Raw genomic sequence first — 19,894 nt, 5'->3', positions numbered from 1 at the left:
AAAGATTCGTTTCATTATTATCAATTGTGGAATTCAATTTAACACGTTGCCATTTTTTTATTGGTGCGAAAACTGGTGGAGTGTGCATTTTCATACATAACTCTTTAGATTTTAAACTGCGTAAAGAAATGTGCTCAATAACAAAGGATTTTGAGTTACTAACCGTTGAGGTCTTAAACGATGCCAGCAAAAACGTAATTCTGCACGTCATATATAGACCGCCTTCAGGTAATATAAAAGCATTTAGCAAACACTTTAAAGGTTTAATTACAAAAAAAGATACTTATGGCAAGCTAATTTATTGTGTAGGCGATCTCAATTTAGATTTTCTCGATTATGAAAAAACGTCAGAAATCTTACTAATATTATATTTCAAAATGGTTTTATTCCAACAATTAATAAACCAACTCGCATAACAAAAAATAGTGCTACACTGATCGATCAAATCATAATAAACAATTTCAAAAACATAAAAGTTAAGACTGAAATTTTTGTCACTGATATATCAGACCACTTTCCGGTTTTTATAATTTCACAAAAAAGCATCAATAAAATATCAGAAAAAAAAAGAAATTAAAAAGCGAATAATTAATGATACATCCACTATGACTTTTATGAATCTGTTATCCACAACAAACTGGGAAACTATTTTAAAAACTAAAAATGCTCAGGAAGCTTATAATATTTTTCATTGCATATTTCAAGACCACTATAATGAAGCTTTCCCAATTATTAGCAAATTAATCAAAACCAAATCCCATCAGAATCCCTGGATAACGGCGGGAATAATAAAGTCATCGCACAAAAAAAAACGTTTGTACGAAAAATTTATAAAAAAAAGAACTTATAAAAATGAAACAAAATATAAAAATTACAAACGTCTTTTCGAGACAGTTATAAAGTATTCGAAAAAACAGTATTATACCAACCAATTACATAACTGCAAAAATGATGCACAAAAAATGTGGCGCATAATGAAAAAGGTGATAGGAAAAAAAAACATAAGCGCTAATGAACTTCCCAAAAAACTCATTATAAATAATTGTGAAATTACTAATGAAACGTTAATTTCTAATTCTTTCAATCATGAGTTTGTTAATACAGGCCCGAGTTTGGCTTCCAAAGTAAAAAACAGCAAAACTAGCGTCGAGTCATATTTGACCTCTAATAAAGATCTCATGGAAAATAATAAGTTATCTGAACAAGAACTACTTGATGCTGTAAATTTATTAAAATCAAATAAAGGTAATGGAGTTGATGATGTAAGTAGCAATATAATAATTAAATCAATATTTTATTTAAAAACTCCGCTTTTGCACATTTCAGTCTTTCTTTAGAACAAGGTATCTTTCCTGACAAACTAAAAGTGGCCAGGGTGATACCAGTTCTAAAATCTGGAGATGCAACTTGTGTCGCAAATTACAGACCTATTTCAATACTACCATGTTTTTCAAAAATACTAGAACATATTATGTATAAAAGATTGTACCATTTCTTAGATATTAATAACATCCTTTATAATAAACAATTCGGATTCAAAAACGGTCACTCTACTGATCAGGCAATTGCCTATCTTGTTCACGATATTCTGAAATCTTTTGATGAAAATAAATATACTTTAGGCGTGTTTATTGATCTCAATAAGGCTTTTGACACTGTAAATTATTATTTTATTAACCAAACTAAAAAACTATGGTATTAAACACTCGAACTTTAAATGGTTTAAAAGCTACCTGTCAAATAGACAGCAATACATTTCTCATAATTGCAGTAAAACTAACAATATGAATATAACTTGTGGAGTACCTCAAGGCTCTATATTAGGACCGCTCTTATTTCTAATATATATCAACGACTTAAGTAAATCTTGTAATATATTAGACTCAATCTTGTTTGCAGATGATACTAATCTATTTTATGCTCACAATGACATAAAAATCTTATTTAAAACTGTAAACATAGAACTTCAATATCTTTCTAAATGGTTTAGAGCAAACAAATTATCTCTAAATGTAATAAAAACAAAATATACTTTTTTCCATCGCTATCATGAAAGAGACAAAATTCCATTAAAACTTCCAAATCTTTATATTTTCGTATTAACAATTATGAAATAAAAAGAGAGGTATCATTAAAATTTCTAGGCGTACTCCTGGACGAAAATGTAACTTGGAGATGTCAGATAAAATATATTGAAGATAAAATATCAAGGAACATCGGCATGCTATATAGGGCAAAACCATTTTTAAATCTAAGTTGTTTAAAACTCTTATATTTCTCCTTTATTCATTCCTATCTTAATTACGCTAGCATTGCATGGTGTAGTACCAATAAAAATAAATTGAAAAAACTCTTTAATATGCAAAAACATGCTATCAGAATTATATCCAATAAAAGCCGCTATACACCCTCTCGACCCTTATTTATTAACTTAAATATACTAAATATCTACCAAATAAATATTTATCATCTCCTAATTTTTATGTTCAAAATTAATAAAAGTATCATTCCAAAAATATTTAACCCGTTCTTCAAAATAAAGGAAAACATATATTTAACTAGATATTCAAATAACAGGTATATACAGCCCAAGAGTTATTATGCAGCAACTGATTTTTAAATTTCAATAAGAGGACCAAAGGCATGGAATAAAATACTTTCAACTGAACTTAAAACTCTAACAATGCTTAATGAGTTTAAGACAAAACTAAGACAGCTATTAATAAAGAATGATTTACCACAAAACTATTTCTGAAATTACATTATGATTTATCTATCAAATACATGAAAAGTATATTAATCTTAGAAAAAGACTGAGTTAAATTTATTTATATCCTAATATATATATTCTTATTGTTTTTGTTTTTTGCTAAGCCTATAGCGCTTCTAGCTAATTCTTCACTTTTTTTTTTTTTATTAATAGATGTTTTATTTATTATTTTACCACTTTTGTACATTTGTTTATTTTATAAATTTAACGAAGTTTCTTATTTAATTTGCAATTAGCAAATTCTCTAACAAAAAACGCAGTGTAAAAAAATCTTTTAAAAAAAGTAAAAATATTTTTTGTGAAAAAAAAAAAAAAAAAAAAAAAAAAAAAACTGACACATTTAATGGTTGTAAGATGTGCGTAGCATTAGGAAACAACGAAATCAAATGAGTTCTTTCCGAAGAGCAATACATGCTGAGCTCTTTAGACAGATGCGAGCGATGTCCATCCATGAACATATATATAGGTAATTGTGTATTAATAGATTTCAAATATGGTACTAACACATTTGTGAAGTACTCATAAAAGCATTCGGCGGTCATCCAGCCGCTGTCACTTTTACCGAATCCCCAACCTGGTGGTGCCGCAGCAGCAATAGTTTTTAGCATTTGAGCATACTTGTACAATGTTAATGATGGTGCAAATTCACCATTTGCATTTACGCAAAATAGAGTTGTAAGGTTTTCCTTATCGCTGTTGTTGCATTTTTCATAAACATTTCTTCCTCTAATGCCAATTACTTTTTCAGTTTTTGGTGGTAACTCGAAACCAGTTTCGAGTTAGCACCAAAAACTGAAATGGATCATTAAGGTATTGCGCATCATCGCCTAATAATTCATACATTTCATTAAACCATTTTATTATCGATGCTTTAGTTATAAGACCTCTAGCTCGATTAATATGCTCTGCTCGTTTTTGCGATAATTCCTTATGACGACGCATAAATTTATAAAACCAGTTTTTACTTGGGATATCTTTTTTAAATGGTGTTTTTATACCTCGCTCTATAACTATTTTTTGTACCGCCTCAATTAATAACTTTTTTGTAATCGCAAAACCCATGTTAGTGCACTGCATTAACCAAGCAAACAATTCATTCTCTATTTCTTCTCCAAGATATGATTTAAAGCCAGAGTTTTGCCGTTTGGGTTGGCTTTTACCAGATAATTTGTTGCGTAAGGTACTTTCAGGAGCATTAAACTTTTTGCTGACGCATAAAATTTTTTCACCTTTATTTAAAGCTCTAAGTGCTGCATGCAGTTGTTCTTCTGAATACAAAAGCTTTTTTCGAATATTTTTTTCTTATTTGAACCTTGCATCTTTCGAATTCATTTCACATAATAAATAAAATATAAAAAACATATCAAATAAATACTCCCTAGGGTTAAATTACCTTTAATTGGTAATTGAGTTGAACTGAAATTTTTTTAGAGAGAAAACTTCACAAAATAAAACACACCTAAAAGATTAAACAATGTTATACAAATAATACTAATATTTATGATAAAATTTAAAATATTCAATGTTTTTACAACTAATTTAAACTTTTATGTTTAAATTAGTTGTAAAAACAGTTTAAGTTTTGAGCCGTAAAAAAACTAGACAAACTTTTTTTCACTGTTAAAGATTTTCTTAAGAAATCAATAAAAAATCATTTGCGGGTAAAAAAACATCTCAAATATTTAAAAATACATCTTTTTAAAAATTATTTATTAGTGAAATAAGTTAGTTTTGTATAAAACAATACTAAAAAATTAAATTAAAAAAAAACAACATAAAAAATTTACTGATTTTTTCAAAAACCACGGTAGGTGTTTCTTCACGGTAGGGGGTGCCATGACCCTATATTAAAACTTGTCTTTATGCCTTTTTTGGAGAGATACTGTGTGTAAAATGATGGGCTCTTTGCGGGTTATTATTATTATTGCTTTTGGTATGATTATAAGTAATATATTATTATAGCATTTTTTTACTATTCCTCATATCATTATTGTTATTGTTTATAATATTATTGCTATTTTAATATTGTTATTGCTAATTTTTTTTAGATTAGTACTAGTATTATTTCTAAATATCCATGAACTATGGATGTTTTATACACACACATGATATATGCGTGTGTTTTCTTTTTAGCAATCTCAAGTTTCCAAATATACGCAATGTAAAGTAAGTAAAGAAAACATTACTTTTCAATTAGTAAATTTAATATTAATAATTAATTTTGTTTGTTTTTTACATTCTTTTATCTTTATTTTTATAACATGATCTAATTAAATGCTTCAGAACAAAGTTATTAGAAATTGGATGCTAAATTTACTCAAAAAAGGACCTGGGTAAATAAATTTTAACAGTTAATTCAGGGTAAATAAATTTTAACAGATAATTCTATCAACTCTGTTAACACAGTTAACAGAGTTGATAGAAATTGCAACAGTTTTAGAGAAATACCCATGTTTCTCTAATGTGACAGGGGTGGGATTTTTTTTTTTTTATAGTTGATTTTATATTTTTATTGGAAAAAATCTAACAGTGTTTCAAAATCACAAATCCTTTCTAAAGTGAGTAGTTATTTTTTCAAAACTCCAATGTCCTAAGGGATATATATATGTATATATATATATATATATATATATATATATATATGTATATATATATATATATATATATATATATATATATATATATATATATATATATATATGTATATATATATATATATCAAAGTAAGGGTTTCTAAAATTTTTACATATGAAAAGATGTTAATGTTAAATTTTAGATTTGAATTTGTTAAATTTATTTTCAGATAAAATAAATCCTTATCATAACAGACGATGGAGACGAGGCAATCGTTATGCATGGCAAAAAAATTATTTTTACGAAGTATTTCATTTTCTGACGCCGTGATTGGACTTATTGGAATACACTATGTAATGGACATGGATTATGACGCCCATGTCATGACGGCATACACAATTTATATTATATTTTACACTTACATTATATTTTATTTAAAGATAAAAACTCAACAGAAACTCGTTTGAGTCAGATGAGTAGCCTATGGGAGGAGTATTGCCGCTACAAACATTACCAATAACTGGACATTCCAAACAACAATAAGTTTTATTTCAACGATGAGATTTGTTTAAATGTATAAATACTTTTTGAATATTTTTATTTTATATCATTCTAATTTCAAAATGTTTTATTTTTTCCATAGAAAAAATACTCTTGTAATATTGTTTTACCGTTCAAGGAAAATATTATTGAAACAAGATAATAGAATCTTATTTAAGCAAAAATTTCTTAAGTCCTTGAAATAAGAAAAAAATTCTTACTGATAAAAATAAATCTTAAAACAAGAAAAAAATATCTTTATTTGAGAAAAAATATTCTTGAAACAAGAAAAAAAAATCTTATTTTAAGAATGTCAATACTTGTAACAAGAAACAAAATTCTTGTTTTAAGAATATAAATACTTGAAACAAGAAAAAAAAATCTTATTTTAAGAATATCAATACTTGAAACAAGAAAAAAGAATCTTATTCTTAAGAATAAAAATTCTTGAAACAAGAAAAAAAAATCTTGTTTTAAAAATAAAAATTCTCGAAACAAGATAAAAAATTCTTGTTTTAAGAATAAAAATTTTTGAAACAAAGAAAAAAAATTCTTACGTTTTTTTTCTTGTTTTAAGACTTTTTTTGCTTAAAACAAGAATCGTGGATTTTGCTGTGTGTGAATATTTTACTATTCCAGATGTATACCAGTTGGCTTTTATAACATTATTTTTATGTTCTTTTTTTTTTTAATTATATATTTCGTCGTTAATAGTATTTACAATAACAATGTTCATGAATAAAAAACAATATATGACAGGGGCAAAAAGAAGACTATAGTTGCCTTATCACTAAGCCCCGTAATAAATATACCGTAAATAACAATGCTTATAAAAACCGTAAAAGTTACATATGCTATAAATTATTTTTTTTTATTAACGCTTAAGTTTACTTTACTTAATAAAAAGACCAACAATAAAGAAGAAAAAACAAACAAACAAACAAACAAACAAAAACAAAAAAAGACAAAACAAAAAACAAAAAAAAAATAAACAGAAACAAGACTAGAGACAAGGTTATTTATCATATTTATGTATTAGAATAGACAATAAATAGACAAGTATTTATACATAAACAATTATTAATACTAAATCATTAATAATAGTACTCTCATTTTAAACGCTTTAGAAGAAATTTAGTTCATTGTCGTTTAGTAAAAGATTTTGCTTAAGTTTAGTTTTAAATTGATTAAGCGAAGAAAGTGGTGTAAGATCATTATTTAAAACTGTATTCCAGAGTTTAGGTCCTCGGTTTGTGATTGAGTATTTAGTGGCAGAATAATAGGTTTTGGATTGAGTGTAGTTATTATTTGAAAATCTTGTGCTGTATATGTGATTTATTTTTTTTAAATAAAGAGTTGAATAAATATGGTGCCATTTTTTTATCAAGTTTAAACATAAATATAAGAACATGATAGAGATTTAAATTATAAACATTTAGAATATTAAGTTTACTAAAAAGTATTTTTAAATGAGAGAAGCGATTTTCATTTGTAATAATCCTAATACCGTGTTTTTGTTTACATAGAAGTTTACTTAGCTTTGTAACATTGGTGCTGCACCAAGCAATGTTAGCATAGTTTAGGTAACAGTGTATAAATGAAAAGTATATGTATTTAAGACAAGATTGGTTTAAGACCTGTTTAGCTTTATACAGTATACCAATATTTTTACAAACCTTATTCTCAACAACACTTATATGTTCTCTCCATGTAACATTTTCATCGAGTATTACGCCCAAAAACTTTGACGATATTTCCCTTTTTATTATATTTTTATCAATAAAAAGATTTGGAAGTTTAAGTGGAATATTTTCTTTTTCATGAACACGATGGAATAATGTGTATTTAGATTTAGTAATGTTTAAAGATAATTTATTGGCTTTAAACCATTGGGTTAGGTTATCAAGTTCTTTGTTAACTGTTAAAAATAAAATATTATTGTCTTCATGAGAATAAAACAAATTCGTATCATCGGCGAATAAAGTTGTGTTTAAAATATTAGAAAATTTATATAAGTCATTGACATAAATTAGAAACAAAAGGGGCCCAAGAACTGATCCCTGGGGAACACCGCATGTAATAATCATATTATCCGTTTTACCATCATCGTAAGAAATATATTGCTTCCTATTAGACAAGTAACTTTTAAACCAAGCCAAGTTAGAATTTTTGATGCCATAGAACTCGAGTTTGGACAAAAGAATTAAATGATCGACAGTATCAAAGGCTTTACTTAGATCTATGAAAACACCTAAAGTATATTTTTTTTCATTGAAACCTTTAAATATCCACGATATGGACAAGATGTAAGATTGCGTGATCAGTAGAATGACCAGATTTAAAACCAAATTGTTTATTGTACAAAATATTATTTTGGATTAAGAAAGAACAGAGTCTATTATACATAATTCGTTCAAGAACTTTTGAAATACATGTAAGAACAGAGATCGGCCTATAATTAGTAACGTCACTAGGATCGCCTGATTTGAAAATAGGGACTACCCTAGCAATTTTTATTTTTTCTGGAAAAACTCCCTCTTTTAAAGATTAGTTGAAGATACACAAAAGCGGGATTGTAATCAGCTTTATTGAATTTATAATGATATTACCACTTATATTGTCGACGCCTATACTTTTTTGGGCTTAATCGAAGAGACTGCGCATAGTAATTCTTCTTCAGTTGCATTATCATTAGGCATAATATTAGTTTTATTATAGACTAAGTATGCATCAAAGTTGATCTTAGAGGATTCAATTTTTGATGCTAAAGACGGACCAATATTAATAAAAAATTTATTAAGTGCTTCAGCCACTAATTCCATTTCTATAACATAGTTGCCTTTGAATTTAAGAATTTTCGGTAAATTATTTCTCTCTGGATTATTTTTACCAATAACTTCGTTAACTATGCGCCAAGTACCTTGAGGATCATTTGAATGCTTTTTTAGTTGATCTGAATAGTAGTTTTTTTTTTATCTTTTTATAATTGACTCAAAGAGTCGTTTGTAGTTTTTATAATTGCTTTCATTACGTTGGGTTTTTTTTTTAAGAAATTTATTATATAATCTTTGTTTTATTTTAGAAGATTTAAGGATACCCTTAGTTATCCAAGGATTAGATAACGTTTTTGATTTAACTAATTTTGTAATTTCAGGAAATGCTTTGTTATAATATTTATATTATTCTGATATAAATATATCGTAGGCTTTATCAGCGTTTAAATTCAATAACAAGTCATCCCATTTAACACTTGATAAAAGGTCATGAAAATGGTTAACTGAAGAGTCGTTTATTATTCTTGTTTTTATTTTTTTATTTTTTTGGCAGTCACTTTTATTATATTTTTGAACAACGATGAATATGGGAAAATGATCAGAAATATCTGTTTTAAATATTCCTGTTTTTATCTTTATATTTATGAAGTCATTGGTGATAATTTGATCTATCGAAGTTTCACTTTTGTTGGTTATGCGAGTAGGTTTGTTGATGACAGGAATGTAGCTATTTTCAAAAATGACGTTAAAAAATTGTTTAATGTTTTTATTTGAGTCATAATCCAAAATATTGAGGTTCAGGTCACCAACCATGTAAACAGTCTGTCTGTATAAAGCATGGATTATTATATTTTTGGAGGTTTTATTAACGAGTTCAATGCACAATGACTCATAATCATTAGTGGTTGAACTTAAATCTGACTTAACTTTGTACAATAGTGAGTTTTTAATAAAAATACACAAACCCCCGCCTACCTTGCCCGAGGTCCTAATTTGGTGAATCATTTTATAATTTGGTAAATGGAAATTATAATTATTCTCGATATTTTTATCATCACACCATGTCTCGCTGAGACAAATAATTTGAAAATTCTTGAATTCTATAGACAAATAATTTGAAAATTCTTGAATTCGTTAAATCTTTTTTCTTTTTCACTAATATAATATGTACCACATGTGCAATCGAGTTGGTACACTCCTGGATGACTATTCGGAGGCAGTTTAGACTTGCTCAAGGAATTACCAAAACGGAAGACTGTTTTAACGCCAACTTTACGAAATTCTCTTCTTAAAACAAGGCCTAATTTTGAGGCCCATGTTAAAATAACTAAATTTTTGGTATCAATTTTTTGAGAGTAAGATGAATTTGTGGTGTGTTTATAATTTTTAGCAATATCTGACAGAGCCGACAACGCCCCTGCCCCTGCCCCTCCTCCCCTCCCCCCCCCCCCCACGCTTTTTTTCTAAAGGACTTTTTTTTCTTTTTTTTTTTAAGAAAATTCAGGATATAGAGGACTTTTTTTAGAAACTGACTATTGTGCGTCCCACCCCCTCCCCATTTCGAAACCCCTGTCGTCGGCCATGTCTGAATACTGTTTATAGGAATGTCCATTTTCAATAAAAATCTTTATAAGACAATTAATTTCATATTGAATGTTATGTTCTAAACAAATTTTGTATGCTCGAGCTAAAAAACCTTTAAAAATACCAACTGCGATACTCGGTGAAATAGATGATTTTGGTTTTATAAGTGCGTTTGTATTTGCATCTTTACGGTGTATGGAAAACTCATATTTGCGAAGGGAATGATTGGTTAAAATAAAAATATCTAAAAAATATAATTGGTGTTGAGCATTTTTGTATTCGCATGTATATTGGATAGATTTATCTTGTGAATTTAAAAATGTTAAAAAAGAATTTGCGTCATCAATATGAGTAAATCGAGCATGGCTATCATCAACGTAGTGTTTATATGTTTTGGTGCAATATTGACATTTAAAGCCTGTTGAATAGTATTAGATTCAATATGTTGTAAATATGCTTCTGACATGACGACAATTATGGATAGACCTATTGGACCAGAGTTTTTTTAAATATATATTTTGTCTTCCCATAAAAAATAACACTTACTAATACAGAGATCAATTAGTTTATGAATTTCTACTAAAGATAATTTAGTTCGTTGTATTAGATCAACTGTTACAATTATTGATATTCTAAACCATCTTTCTTTAGAATATCAATAATTGTAACAGTTGCTTTATCAAGTGGCACTAATGGGTATAAATTAATAACATCAAATGACACTTGAACTTCGTCATTAAGAAGCCATTTTTTTGCTGTTGATACAAATAAAGATGAATTTTTAACGCGGCATTCATTTTTATTTAAAGTTGGTTGTATGATCTCAACAAGATGCTGCGAAAGTTTATGAGGTGGTGTGCCAATTGTCGAAACAATTATTCGCATTGGTTAACCTTTTTATGTGCTTTAATACAACCATAAAAAGGGGGTGGATTTGCATCTGAAGGATATATTTTACCATAAGTTTTTTTTATCTAATCTTTTTTTAATTTACTAAGGGTACGTTGAATAAAATTTTGGAACTTCTGAGTTGGATCAACTGCAGATATTGCGCAATTGCCAAGTTATTCTTTTATTATTTGTACTGCTGATTCCGAATTTAAAATGGCAAACCTTTATCAAATGGTCATTAATTTATTTTGGTGGAATGATTGCTGTTTATATGAGGCGGGCCCGCCTCCTATAAACAGCAATCACTACAATAGAGTGCCTTTAAAAATCTTTCTTAAAAAGTTACATAAACTATACATTACAAAAAAAAATTGAAAAATAACAAATTTTTTTAATGTGTTTCCATAAAAAAAGTAATGTTCTTAAAGTTTTAAAGTCAAAATAGTAGATTTTGCTAATATTCGATCGAAGAAAATACTTATGAAAAAATTTTAACAAAAAAATATTCGAAAAAACGTTTGGTAGAAGGTTATTTTTAAATTTATACATAAATTTAAGAATCTAAAACGAACAAAGTTTCGCTATATCTAAGACCTTTATTGTTATTATTACACGGATTGCATTGTCTAATTTATTTATAAAATTTATTACTTTTCATCTATGGATTTGTAATTTTTGTAGTTTTTTCAATTTCGTTTTATGTGTATTTGCCAATACAATATTGCCGCATGAAAGATGAACATGGCTAAACTACTACGTTTTTCGTAATTTAATATCAAGAAAATATCTTGAATTATGCATTACACCTAATGCAGAAGATATTTTTAATTTTCATCAAAATTATCTTCTGCATCAGTAATTGAAGTGGTTAATCAAATATGATTCCTAAAGACTTTGAATTATTTTCTCAAAGTATTTCTTTTTTTATCAATAATCAATTTTGGTAACTTTAATGAAAGGTTAATTGCTTGTTTTGTAACGTAAAGTTTTTTTTTTCACAGATCAAAGACAGTTTATTGGGTTTAAACCAGAGATTTTGACAATTATTAAAACGAGTTACATGTTGGAAAATATCAAGTTTCCTCTTATTGGTATAAGCCGATGCAATATTTATTGGTATACATTGGTGTTTTGTATTGGTATTTACTAGTGTATTATTGGTATTAGCCGATGCAATTTTTGCATAGTTAACATGGCTATGAATAAAAGAAAAATATAATTAAGTTGAAAAAAACTTCTAACCTTATATAAATACATTTTGATGTTTTTTACATAAATTTTCAATGTGATTTGTCCACGTTTAACTACCCAATAACATTGGGCCAACATATATAAAACCATCGCAACATATATAAAACCATCGCAACATATATAAAACCGTCGCAACATATATAAAACCATCGTAACATATATAAAACCATCGCAACATATATAAAACCATCGCAACATATATAAAACCATCGCAACATATATAAAACCATCGCAACATATATAAAACCGTCGCGACATATATAAAACCATCGCAACATATATAAAACCATCGCAACATATATAAAACCATCGCAACATATATAAAACCATCGCGAGCTGTTTTTTCTGATGCGTAGCGCAGCGGTTAGCGCGCTTGCCTCAGAAACTAGAGATCATGGTTCAACGCCACCTCTGGGGAAGTTTTATAAAAAATTGGTAAGGGAGGAGGCGTGAACTTCCTGCTCTTCCGCGGTGCTCTATGATAAGACTCTAAGGACTTTTGGGGCACCTAAAATAAAAAAATTGAAAAAAAAATGAAAAAATCCATCGTTAATCTAATGTTATTTTCTTAACAATAATATAGATAAAAAGCTTAATGCCAACGCAACTGAAAATAGCTTGCACAGATAGATTGGGTCAACGTATGTAAAACCATCGGAAAAGTTGATTGTTTTTACGATCTAAACCCAACGTTGATCCAATGTAAATAATCCAACGTTGATTCAATGTATATGGATTAAAGTTGACCCAATGAATATAACCCAATACTGATTCAATAAATATTAACCAACGTTGAAGCAAAGTATACAACACATCGTTGCGAGTGCAAAAATATATTCAATATTAATTATCTTATAAAATATTATCTAAAATTATCTTAAATAAAATCTTCCGAAAATATTAAAATATCAAACCACAAGTCAAATATTTATCATTAGGTGTAATAAATCACGTGGTTCTTGCAGAATAACTGTAAAACATCTTAAATACTCCTATAACAACAACCTACAATAACAACAACAAAGTAACTTGATAAAGAGTTCATATCAAGTAAACTCAAGTCTTTGTCCGTACAACCTTATTACATTGTGTGCAATTCCTGTCCGCTTTCTCTATGTTATCTTTCTAACACGACTATTTCTGTCTTTCAGTCTAATATACCTTCTTTCTTTCCAAACTCAAATTACTCTTGGTTCTTAGAGCATGTAATGAAGCTCCTTGAGGAGCTAAACTTGTCTTTACGGGCCTTGGTAATGTGGACTCCTCAAGACAATTAGCTGGAAGAGAATAAACCACAATACCTATATCAACAACCTACTTACATGGCTTTCAAAGTTTAATAACAATATCTTCAATAATGGAGCGGTGCCGGAGTACCTATCAACATCCATAATTGTTCCTATAAAATTCCTATAAAAAATCTCTTGATAATCCCGATAACTATCGCGGAATTAGTATCATGTCTATTTTGACAAAGCTCTTTGAACATATTATTATGGAAGAATGTCCGGAAATATCAGATAGCCATTCTCATCAATTTGGTTTCAAGCACAATAGCTCCACTCTTCATGCATAATTCCTTTACAATGAAGCAATAAAATATTACAATAATAATAACTCATCAATATATTTGTAGTTTAGATGCAAATAAGGCTTTCGATAGTTGTAACTGGGATTTGGTGTTTGAAAAACTTTATTACCACAAAAAGTTACCGTTATCAGTAGTTCGCTTACTACAATCACTATACTTATGGGTTATTGCTAATATATCGTACCTTGAGCATAAATCAAATCATTTCTGCTTGTCTCAAGGCGTGCGATAAGGATCAATTTTATCACCAAATTTATATAATATATACACTCAAAGTATATTAAATCAAATTGTTTCAGATTGCAAAGTTGGAACAACAGTAAGTGGTGCATATACTGGTATTATTGCCTATGCATAAGATACAACCTTACAAAGCCCTAATCTTTCTGATCTACAAGCATTTGTTAATAAAGTTCAGTTTCAATGCTAAAACCTGCATATCAAACTAAACACCAAAAAAACTGAGTTTATTATATCCGGTAAAAGTTTAATTACAAAAACACAATTCAAACAAAAGGTTTTTCCCTCCACCTTTATAATAAACTGAAACACCTCGGATTCCTATAGATAATCAAAATCATACACAAAATATAGCAACACTTCAAACAGCAAATATAAACGAACGTATTATTCAGTTTCAATCAATCTCCAGAGCTCTTATAAAATCCGCTATTTGTTTTTGTCAACCATTAACTATAGTATATTTGTTCAAATCTCTGGCTGTACCAAATCTATCATACGGCTTAGAAACTTGTTGTTATAATAATTCACTTTTTAATAAATTGGACGCTGTTGGAAGGTCAGGGTTAAAATTCCTCTTTAATATATCAAAATACAGCAAAAACTACCTGCAACCCTTCTTTAAAATTGATGACATACCTACCACCCTCATTCGAAAAAAATTAAATCTGTTTATCAGACGACTGAACAATCCGACTTGTTTTTCCCTGATTTTGTCTCAGATATCTGATTTTACTAAACATAATCTATTTATCAACGAAGTAGTAAAAATGTGCATTCAACTTAAGCTAAGCTTTGTCCAGTGTTTGATAGAGGGGGAAAAAATAACGATTAAGCGTCACTACGATGACGTAGGAGACAATATAGCGGCATTTTTGAACCATTCCTTTGAATTTTGGAACATCAGAGAGCTTAGACTTATATTTACAAATTTGATGAAGGAAAATATTCCAAGAAGAACTTAAATTAGAATTTAGACTGAAAGTATAAACCCTTAATTTTATTTGAACCAGTTAGTGGTTAAAAGAAAGTGTTTAAATAAACAAAAAAATTGAATTTTTTATCATAGATTTAAAACTAAAAAAAAAAGAAAAAAAGAATTGTTAAAAAAGTATATTGTTTAAAAAAGAAAACAATATAATTGACGCAAGGATTGGCACTTTTAAAATATTGATTACGTAAAACATTAAAATATATCAGATAATTGAAAATAACTTGGTATAAAAAAATATATCAGAAAATTTTAATCTTTTTTATTAACCCATTCGTTTCTTATTGCCTTGGTAACATTATTAAATTACGGGTAACCGTTGTTCGATAAATTTAAAATCCATTTTATTCATTTTTTAAGTTTAAAATCATTAATTGTAATTTAACAATCTAATAATGTTAAATTATTATGTGAACGAAGGTCTTGAAAATCTTCTTGTTGCAAATAGTTACGATTTTTTTTATCAACATTTTAGAATTTCTTAAAACAATGAATGTTTGGAAAAATATTTGAGTTTCTGATTCAGGTATCCATTTCTTATTCATCAATCTATTTCTTATTCGTCAATTCATTTCTTATTCGTCAATCTATTTCTTATTCATCAATCCATTTCTTAATGATTATTATTTCTTAATGATTATTTTATTCTTATTTTATTTCTTAATGATTATTATTGTTATTCCCGTGGGCAATGTTTTCTTTTACGTAAATCAGAACTTTTCTAACTTGTTTATTAATTTATCTATCGGACCAAACTCATTACGGCATTTTTACAATTCTCGACAGCCGCTAATAAAAAGTTTTAAGCTTTAGAGAATTTTAAGCTGTATTTCAATATATCCAAATCTAATAATATTTTTAAAGAAACTTAATTTAAAATTGATTTTTTGATTGGTGTAACAAAAATATTTTGTTTTTAATTTTTTATTTTCATGTTTTAAAATTTATCAAGCAAGCTGCTTTTAAGCTTGCTTCATAAACTTCAAATTTAAAAAGCCAATTTCCGAGAAAAAAAAGTTTTTAAAGTTAAAATAGTTTAAAATTTTAATAAGTTAGAAACTTATTAAATATCAATGAATCAAACTAGAAAGTAGCAGCTCAGTAACTTTATTATTTTTTTATTTTTATTTATTTACAACAAAATCAAAGGTATAAAAAAACTTTTAGAAAACGAAATACTTTTAGTGATTTATATTTTTTAATGCTTTTCGCTCACATTATTTATAAATTGTACACAAAACTAAAGATAAAAAAAAGTATTGATAAAGCATATCAGACTAAGCAAACTTGAAATTAGTTTAAATATAAAAACCTATATTTCCTTTGGAAAACAATTTTATTCAAGTAGTCTTTGGCTAAATAGTAGCAAAGATTTGTATTTGTAGTTGATACTTTTTTTCAATTTGCAAATGATGCGGACATCAGGAATCCACTATTGGCTATCCACTGATGGCCATTTAAACAGCCGCGCAAACATAAGTTTCATAAGCACGTCTTTTTCTTTAAGATTAATGTCTCCAACGACCCTTATCCACCAATTTTGCTCATAAAACACAGGCATAATTACCTGGTACTAAGTTTACAGCTGTTACCTGAATGTTACCAAAGTCATGAATTAAAACAAATTCTTTATCAACACTGCATAGCTTAGTGCCTATCTAGAAAAAATAGCATATGCATTTAACCCGTTTTACTTATTTTTTAAACATGTTTTATTAAAGGCATTAAACGGAAATTGAAAGCCCAAAATAAAAAAAAAATATTTTTGACAATGATTCTACACAAAAAAAAATTTATTTCAGTTTATTAAAAAAAATTATGCATGTTTTTTTTAATATAATAAAAGGTATATTAAATGTCACATCAATAGGAAGTAAAAGCAGTTTTAAATCCTGATGAATAGCACAAACACATATGGAATGTGTTCCTAAAGCACCATCAGTAATACACCATTTTAGTCACAGTGTGCAAAATCTTGAAAACACTATTTTTATTTCTAGGTTCTTGGTTTTGAAGATAATAAACAATTTCTTTAAATTACATAAGGGCAAACATTTTTCTTTATGCTTGACATAATAATGATGTAGTCCTTTTTACCAGGTATTATTCGGCTATGTTTATCATCATCATAAAAAGTTGAACAGTTACACCAGGAAGAGCTTTTCCTAATTTAGGATTAGGCATAGCTAAAATACCTTTTCATGATGCTAACATACTTCGGGTTACGCAGTTGGAGTGACGCAGTTTGAGCTACATAATTGTATCATCATCAGTCACATCAGCTGTATTTTTTTTAGATGTTGCTGTAGACTCCATAGACGGATCCAGCATTTTTGTGGTCTTTTGATAGATATCTTCAGACATGGAGCAAACTCCAAACATTTATGTTTATACTTATGTCAAAAAAGACATAAGTATAAACATAAATGTTTGGAGTATAAATAAGTATAAACATAAATTTTTGACATAAGTATAAACATAAATGTTTGGAGTATAAATAAGTATAAACATAAATTATTCTTATTCAGACTTATACTCATAATTATAAACATAAACTATTCTTATTCAGACTTATACTCATCGATAAATTTTATGACCATATAAAGTTTGAACACCCCTCATTTTGAGGGGGTTACAAATTGTACATAGTCATAATTTTTTAACGCTGAAATATTTTACTATAAAACATAAAACTTGTCAATGAATATAAGCCTGAATGAGAATAGTACAAAAAATATTTTATCAACTTGTTGCTTTCATGTTTGGGGCAGGGGATAAAATGTTTTAGGGCTTTTTGTTCCCTGGCTCCGATCGTCACAATTTTTTGCAAAGCATCCTTATTTGACATAAGTATAAGCATACAAATGTTTGAAGTTTGTTCCCTGTCTGGAAATTACCTATCAAAAGACCACAAAAATGCTGGATCCACCCAAGTAGACTAAGCAATTTTCTTAGCTAACAATACTGTCATGTTATCAAACAAGTTTAGTTTTTCCATATACTCATTACCAAAAAATGACTGCTCTTCAAAACTTTTTTATTAGAGGTTGTTAATGCTGTCACTTTTCATTTACCTTCTCTGATTTTATCTGACTTATGCAATCCTTTGAACTTAGTAGGAGATACTCCAGCAACTGTAAATTGTGTATCTATGCTCTCTTTTTTATTTTGAATGATTTATAAACAATATCAAAATCTTCATAAATTTTATTTTCATACTTTTTGACTCATACTTTTTAATAAACGTTTCATAACTTTACTTCGAAAGGTTGGACACAACTTTTTTTATAAGATTTAAACCTACGGTTTCTGCTTCTAACACAGTATGCATTGTAATCACACATAGAGATACTGAAAAGAAAATGTATTTATATTACTTAAATACTATAACATTAATTATATTATTATTATAAAACAATGACATATCCTATTACCAAAAAAACTTATAAATAACTTAATAAGAATGGTATTACCCATTAAAATATAAATATATAAATGTTCACCTTTGCACACTTTTATGCGAGTCGGAAATGCATTATAGCAACTTTTCTTATTACTTTCATATTTCATAATAACATATCATGATGGTGTATGGATATATTTGTTTTTTTTTCAAATTTGTTTGTTTTACAAGAAATTTATAACATTCCTGTCAATATTTTCAATCAAATTTCTTACTTGGGTATATGATTGTTTACAAGCTCCATCATTATTTTTAAAGGAACAATTGATTTTTTTATTCATATAAAACTAATTCATATAAATTATTCATAAATTCATAAAAATTATTCATATAAAACTAAACTAATCACAAACACTTAAATACAAGAAATTACACTTGAACACAAACAATATATCCAAAAAATAAAAATACAGTTATATTTATAAGGAACATATTGCTTGAACAAATAACTAACACTTTCAATAGACATTTAAATGCCTAATTATCTACTAAACTTTGTCAAGTCTCTACTAATTATCTACCAAAAATTTGAAAGTAGATTATAACTAAATATAATTATAGTTATATAATTTAACAAGGTAATATTTATTGGACATTATTATATACATTTGCCATTTTATTACTTATTTTATTGATGAGATAATCACTATTTTATTACAATAAAAAAATCAATAAAAAAAAAGTTTACATAATATTGTTTAAATTAATGACATAACTATTATGTAATGAAAATAACAATGCAAATGACATAACTATTATGTAATGAAAATGACAAGTAACAAATTTATAAAATTACCAAATAGTAGACAATATTTTGAACAACTTTGCAAGATTTTAAATAACATCACACACATACTGTTTTTATAAATCAACTGACTCTATTTTAATTTAAAAACAAATATAATTGTATTTAGTTCAATACCAAAATGCCCAAACCAAATAAAATACCAAAAATAAACCAAAATTTTAGCTTCACAACATTACTTACAAGCACCTTTTAAAGGTATTAGGAAATGGACACATTTTTGGCACTTTTCCTCATTTTTCAGTCAAAATCTAACAAACTTCAAGTTACTGTAAATCTTAAAGGGTAAAAATTTCCGGAAAAAAAATCAGTCTTTCCCAACTTAAATCTTTAAAAGTTGAAAATTTGTTTATTCGTTACCTACAATTTTTACACAAACAATTAAAAAACTAAATATATATAACAAAACTCCATTAATCA

General features: G+C 27.4%; 1 long non-coding RNA gene across 1 annotated transcript; it reads right to left on the bottom strand.

Moving 5' to 3' along the window:
- Positions 1-16,981: 16,981 nt before the first annotated feature.
- On the bottom strand, positions 16,982-18,962 carry LOC136075276 (uncharacterized). Its single transcript, XR_010635796.1, has 2 exons — positions 18,710-18,962; positions 16,982-18,557 (listed from the first exon to the last, which is right to left on the bottom strand). It is a non-coding gene; the product is annotated as an uncharacterized LOC136075276 (long non-coding RNA).
- Positions 18,963-19,894: the final 932 nt, after the last annotated feature.

The sequence above is a fragment of the Hydra vulgaris genome, chromosome 01 (genome assembly GCF_038396675.1).
Source record: "Hydra vulgaris chromosome 01, alternate assembly HydraT2T_AEP".
NCBI lineage: Eukaryota > Metazoa > Cnidaria > Hydrozoa > Anthoathecata > Hydridae > Hydra > Hydra vulgaris.
The sequence above is the reverse complement of the archived record's forward strand: the minus strand, read 5'-3'. Positions and strand labels throughout refer to the sequence as shown.